The sequence below is a fragment of the Trichechus manatus genome, unplaced genomic scaffold (assembly GCF_000243295.1).
Source record: "Trichechus manatus latirostris isolate Lorelei unplaced genomic scaffold, TriManLat1.0 scaffold00008, whole genome shotgun sequence".
Classification (NCBI taxonomy): Eukaryota; Metazoa; Chordata; class Mammalia; order Sirenia; family Trichechidae; genus Trichechus; species Trichechus manatus.
Window position 1 is genome coordinate 18,393,109 of NW_004443944.1, and position 7,374 is coordinate 18,400,482.

General features: G+C 38.5%; 1 long non-coding RNA gene across 1 annotated transcript; it reads right to left on the reverse strand.

The window, feature by feature from the left end:
- Window positions 1-642: 642 nt before the first annotated feature.
- Window positions 643-2,743, reverse strand: LOC111822660 (uncharacterized). Its single transcript, XR_002825802.1, has 3 exons — window positions 2,720-2,743; window positions 1,606-1,675; window positions 643-660 (listed from the first exon to the last, which is right to left on the reverse strand). It is a non-coding gene; the product is annotated as an uncharacterized LOC111822660 (long non-coding RNA).
- Window positions 2,744-7,374: the final 4,631 nt, after the last annotated feature.

The window sequence follows — 7,374 nt, forward strand, 5'->3', positions numbered from 1 at the left end:
TTCCAGCCTCTACTCTTTACCCAATTCTGAAACCACTTCCACATTCTAGGTATTAGTTAGAGCAGCACCTCATTCCTCCAGTACCAAATTCTGTTTTAGTTATCTAGTGCTGCCTTAACAGAAATACTACAAGTGGATGGCTTTAATAAACAAAAATTTATTTTCTCATAGTTTAGGAGGCTAGCAGTCCAAATTCAGGGTGCTTGCTCTAGGGTAAGGCTTTCTCTCTCTATTAGCTCTGGGGGAAAGGTCCTTGTCTCTTCAGCTTCTGTTTTCTGATTCCTTGGAGATCTCCATGTAGCTTGGCATCAGTCTTCCCCCATCTCTGCTTCTCTTGCTTCCTTGTTTAATCCCTTTTTATGTCTCAAAACAGATTAATTTAAGACATACCCTTCACTAATTCTGTCTCATTAATATAACAAAGGCAACCCATTCTCAAATGGGATTATAACCATAGGCATAAAGGTTAGCAAGTACAACACATATTTTGGGGGGACATAATTCAATCCATAACACATACCAAGGAAAAAATAGACAATAGGAATAGGCCAACAGGTGATCCTGATATTTGAGTTATTAGATGTAGACTTTTAAATGACTTAAATTTAGTTGTTCGGTAAAATAGAAGAAAAATGGTTAACTTCGCCGGTGAATTAGAATCTATAAAAAGGAAACAAATCAAAATTCTAGAATTAAAACATACAATAACTGAAATAAAATAATTAGCATTTAGAAAATATTGGGCCTAGGTAAAGAGGGGTTGATTGAACTAGAAGATATGTTAGCAGAAAATATCCAGACTGAAGCAGGGAGAGGAATAAAAAATATATGTATGAAAAAGAGTGAATGTGACATATGACATATGGTGAAAATAACAAACATATGTGTACTTGGGTACCCAGAAGGACAAGAAAGAGAGAAAAGAGCAAAGGAAGGGAAATGGCTAAGAATTACCAAAACTGATGAAAGAGATCAAGCCACAGATTGAAGAAGCCCTCAGAGCCCAGTGAAAACCATAGTTAGGCACATCACAGTAAAACAATGCCTAGATATAACATAGTTTTGATTTAGCTGAAAAACAAAGTAAAGAGAAAGTCTTAAAATCTGATGGGAAAAAAATGCATATTGCCTTCAAAGAGCTACAGTAAGACTGATAGCTGACTTCCCAATGGAAAAAATAGAAGCCAGAAGACAAAGGAATTTAAATCTATAGATTATAGATTTAAGTGTCAAAGATATAGCATAAGCTTCTAGAAGATAACATAGACACTATCTTTAAAACTTTGGTAGGCAAAGACTTCTTAAATGGGAGACAAAAGTGCTAAACACAGGAGGCAGGGCTAGGATGGCAGAATAGTCAGATGCTTTCTGTCGTCCCTCTTAAAACAAAGATCCAAAAAAACAAGTGAATTGATTATATATGACAATCTAGGGGCCTTGATCATCAAAGACAAAGCTGAAGAGTCAGACTGAGTGGCACAAAGAAGGGGAGACAATTGAAAAGCAGCAGAGAAATGCCAGTCCAGAGGTTGCCAGCATGCTGCTGGCTGGGTCAGCTGGCACACGTGGGCTGAGGTGAGCAGTAGCTTTGGGGACACATCTCACCACATCAGTTGAGGCCAGGTGGCAGCAAGTCTGCACAAGCCTCTGGAGCCAGGTAGAAGTTGTGCTGAACCTGTGAAAGTTAAGTGGAAACGTCTAACCTACCCTGTGGGGACAAAATAACCCCTCCCACTTCGGGAGTTTCACAGTGGAGAAGTGCCTCTTTCCCCTCACCCATCCCCCCACCCCACTTCTCTCCAACACCATTTTGGCAGTATTCAACAACTGTGACGCCCCCCAAGCCAGAACTCAGGGCTATCCGAGCCCAAACCAGTCTCATAGCTTTAAAAAACACCATGCCCTCTAAACCAGGAACTCAGGCCAGGTCAGGAGGCCCTGCCTTTTTGCCTAGGAACTGTTATAAGGGGTCCAAGGACTTGCAGTGCCCTTCACCCCATCCTAGACCTGTGTGGACCTATTCAACCCTGCATGCCTTCACTAGCATAAAACAACAGGGCATACACTTGAAGCCTATTTTCAACTGCAGCAGCCAAGGAGGAGTTGCAGATTTGTGACATTTAACAACACCCTACCTATTAAGCAGAAACCCTGGTGGCATAGTGGTTAAGAGCTACGGCTGCTAACCAAAAGGTTGGCAGTTCGAATCCACAAGGCACTCCTTGGAAACCCTAGGTGGCAGTTCTACTCTGTCCAATAGGATTGCTATGAGTCAGAATCGACTCGATGGCAGTGGGTTTTGGCCCATTAAGCAGGGACCTCACCCACTCACATCAGGGGCCTGAGGTCTGGTGGTAGTACCCACTCTATCTAGCCACTCACAACAGGGGTCTAAGAATAAGTGTTGCCTCCAAGTCCCTCCAGCCAACAGCATCAAGTGCCCAAGGACCAGCTGCAATACCCACCCCCTACGAGCTCTAGGGGACAGGGACACACACCCCCACCCAGGCACCCAGGGGCAGCCGTCAGCCCCCAGCCTTGCTCTGAACATAGCTCCCTACTGCAGCCAGATACCTGTGCCTGCTCCAAACACTCCTACACAGCCCAGCCTGCCTAGGACTGTAGGTGAGAGTCTGCACCACACAAGTGGTGACTGATGACCTGGACACCTGTGCTGTACCCACACAAGAAAAGTGAATAGACTCCTGGGCTCACACACCTAGAAGCTGCTCTAACCACCTGGAGATTGGTAGTGATAGCTTCAAATACGCCAATAACCAAAGTAGCTTACACACCCAGCCTACTTGGGCATATCAAAACAAAACAAAAAGCTAGGACACAGTAAACAAACATATAATAAATAAATATAATAACTTATTGATGGTTCTGATAAAAAGTCAATATCAAATCACATAAAGAAGCTGGGCAAGATGGCTCCAGTAAGTGACCAAAATAAACAACCAGGAAACCTTCTGGAGAAAGATAAGGTCATGGAATTACCTGAGCTAAAATTCAAAAGATTAATATACAGAGCTCTCCAAGAGATCAGGCAACACTCAGACCAAGTCAAGGAACACACAGACAAAGCTATAGAGGAATTCAGGAAAACAAGACAAGAACAGAACAACAAATTTAACAGGCTGCTAGAAACAATAGAAAGACAGCTACTAGAAATCCAAAAGGTTACAATAAAAGTTCAGAATTAGACAACTCAATAGAAGATCATGGGAGCAGAATTGAGACAATGGAAGTCAGAATTAGTGAGATTGAAGATAAATCCCTTGACACCAATTTATTTGAGGAAAAATCAGAAAAAAAGAATGAAAAAAAATGAAGAAAGCCTAAGAATTATGTAGGACACTATCAAGAGGAAAAACCTATGAGTGATTGTAGTACCAGAACGGGGGGGTGGGGAATAACAGAAAACACAGAGAGAATTGTTGAAGATTTGCTGGCAGAAAACTTCCCTGATATCATGAAAGATGAGAAGATGTCTATCGAAGAAGCTCAGCAAACTCCACACAGAGTAGATCCCAAAAGAAAGTCACCAAGACATAGTATAATCAAGCTTGCCAAAACCAAAGACAAAGATAGAATCTTGGGAGTGGCTAGGGATAAGCAAAAAGTCACCTACAAAGAAGAACCAATAAGGCTAACCTCTGACTACTCAGCAGAAACCATGCAGGCAAGGAGGCAATAGGATGACATGCATAAATCCTTGAAGGAAAAAATTTCCAGCCAAGAATTATATATCCAGCAAAACTGTCTCTCAAATATGATGATGAAATTAGGGCATTTCCAGATAAACAGAAGTTAAGGGAATTTGTAAAAACCAAACCAGAATTACAAGACATATTAAAGGGAGTCCTCCAGTTAGAGAACCAACACTATCAGACAACAACCCAAGACTAGAACACAGGACAGAAAGACCAGATATCAACTCAGATAGGGAAGTTGCAAAAACAAGTCAAAGCTAAAAGATTGAAACTAGGGAAACAGAGACGTCAATATGCAAATGATGACAACCTCAAAACAAAAAAGAGGAAGTTAAGGCAATATTAAGAAATAAAAGATGAGTTTAAACTTAGAAAAATGAAAGTATATTTTAAGATAATGACAAAGGAAGATAACAAATCTACCCATCAAAAGAAAAAAGAAAAAAACATAAAGACTCAGCAAACACAAAATCAACAACAATGAAGAAGATGAAAAGAAAACACATAAAGAAAAATGACTCAGCACAGAAAATTAATTGGAACAAAGAAACTGTCAATACCACAAAAAAAATACATCAAAATGACAGCAGTAAACTCATAACTATCAATAATTACACAGAATGTAAAAGGACTAAGTGTACCAATAAAGAGACAGACAGTGGCAGAATGGATTAAATAAAAAAGACGATCCATCTATATGCTGCCTACAAGAGACACACCTTAAGACTCAAAAACACAAACAAACTAAAACTCAAAGGATGGAAAAAAATATATTAAGCAAACAACAATCAAAAAAGAGCAGGAGTGACAACATTAATCTCTGACAAAATAGGCTTTAAAACAAAATCCACCACAAAGGATAAGGAAGGACACTACATAATGATTAAAGGATCAATACACCAGGAGGACATAACCATAATAAATATATACGCACCCAATGACAGGGCTCCAAAATACATAACACAGACTCTAGCAGCATTGAAAAGAGAAATAGATAGCTCCATAATAATAGTAGGAGGCTTCAACACACTACTTTCAGTGAAGGACAGAACATCTAGAAAGAAAATAAAGACACCTAATAGATATATACAGAACACTCCACCCAACAGCAGCCAAGTATACATTCTTTTCCAATGCACATGGAACATTCTCCAGAGTAGACCACATTTTAGGTCACAAAGCAAGCCTTAACAGAATCCAAAACATTGAAATACTACAAAGCATCTTTTCTGATCATAAAGCCATAAAAGTAGAAACCAATAACAAAAAAAGCAAGGAAGAAAACTCAAATACATGGAAACTGAACAACATCTTGCTCAAAAACTACTGGTTATAGAAGAAATCAAGGACAGAATAAAGAAATTCATGGAATCAAATGAGAATGAAAACACATCTTACCAGAACCTTTGGGACACAGCAAAAACAGTGCTTAGAGTCAGTTTATAGCAATAAATGCACACATCCAAACAGAAGAAAGGATCAAAATCAAAACATTAACCCTACAACTCAAACAAATAGAAAGAGAGCAGCAAAAGAAGTTCTCGGGCACGAGAAGAAAGGAAATAATCAAGATTAGAGCAGAAATAAATGAAATAGAGAATAGAAGAACAATTGAAAGAGTTAACAAGACCAAAAATTGATTCTTTGAGAAGATCAACAAAATCGAAAAACCACTGGCCAAACTGACAAAAGAAGAACAGGAGAGGAAGCAAATAACCTGAATAAGAAATGAGATGGGCGATATCACAACAGATCCAACTTAAATAAAAACGATCATAACAGAATACTATGAAAAATTGTACTCCAACAAATTTGAAAACCTAGAGGAAATTAACAAATTTCTAGAAACACACTACCTACCTAAACTAACACAAACCAAGGTAAAAAACCTAAATAAACTCATAACAAAAGAAGAGATCGAGGAAGTAATTTAAAAAAAAAAACTCCGAACAACAACAACAAAAAAGCCCTGGCCAGGAAAGCATCACTGTAGAATTCTACCAAACTTTCATAGAAGAGTTAACATCAGTACCACTAAAGGTATTTCAGCACATAGAAAAGGAAGGAATACTCCCAAACTCATTCTATGAAGCCAGCATAACCCTGATACCAAAGCCAGGTAAAGACATCACAAAAAAGGAAAATTACATACCAATATCCCTCATGAACATAGACGCAAAATCCTCAACAAAATTCTAGCCAGTAGAATTCAACATCATATCAAAAAAGTAATTCATCATGACCAAGTGGGATCCATAGCAGGTATGCAGGGATGGTTCAACACTAGGAAATCAATCAATGTAATCCATCACATAAATAAAACAAAAGACAAGAACTACATGATCTCATCAATTGATGTAGAAAAGTCATTTGACAAAGTCCAACACCCATTCATGATAAAAACTCTCAACAAAATACAAATAGAAGGGAAATTCCTCAATCCAAAAAAGGGCATTTATACAAAGCCAACAGTCAACATCATTCTAAATGGAGAGAGACTGAAAGTATTCCCCTTGAGAACAGGAACCAAACAAGGATGCCCTTTATCACCACTCTTATTCAACGTTGTGCTGGAGGTCCTAACCAGAGCAATAAGGCAAGAAAAGGAAATAAAGGGCATCCAAATAGGTAAGGAAGAAGTAAAAATATCCCTATTCACAGATGATATGATTTTACACACAGAAAACTCCAAAGAATCCACAAGAAAGCTATTGGAACCAACAGAAGATTTCAGCAAAGTATCAGGATACAAGCTAAACATACAAAAATCAGTTAGATTCCTCTACACCAACAAAGAGTACCTCAAAAAGGAAATCACCAAATCAATACCATTTACAATAGCCCCCAAGAACATAAAGTAGCTAGGAATAAATCTAAACAGAGATGTAAAAGATCTATACAAAGAAAACCACAAAACATTTCTGAAAGAAACCGAAAGAGACCTACGTAAGTGGAAAAACATGCCATGCTCATGGACAGGAAAACTCAACATTGTGAATATGTCAATTCTACCCAAAACGATCTACAGATACAATGCAATTCCAACCCAAATTCCAAGGCATTTTTTAATGAGATAGAGAAACAAATCACCAACTTCATATGGAAAAGGAAGAGCCTCCGGATAAGTAAAGCATTATTGAAGAGGATGAACAAAGTGGGAGGCCTCACACTACCTGATTTTAGAACCTATTATACCACCACAGGAGCCAAAACAGCCTGGTACTTGTTACAACAACAGATACATAGACCAATGGACCAGAATTGAGGACCCAGACATAAATCCATCCACCTATGAGCAGCTGATATTTGACAAAGGCCCAAAGTCTGTTAAATGAGGGAAAAGACAGTTTCTTTAACAAATGATACTGGCATAACTGGATATCCATCTGCAAAAAAATGAAACAAGACCCATACCTCACACCATGTACAAAAACTAACCAAAATGGATTAAAGACCTAAATATAAAATCGAAAACCATAAAGATCATTGGAGAAAAAATAGGGACAACGCTAGGAGCCCTAACACATGGCATAAATAGTATGCATACCATAAGTAACAATGCAAACACCAGAAGAGAAACTAGATAACTGGGAGCTCCTAAAAATCAAACACTTATGCTCATCAAAAGACTTCACCAAAAGAGTAAAAAGACAACCTA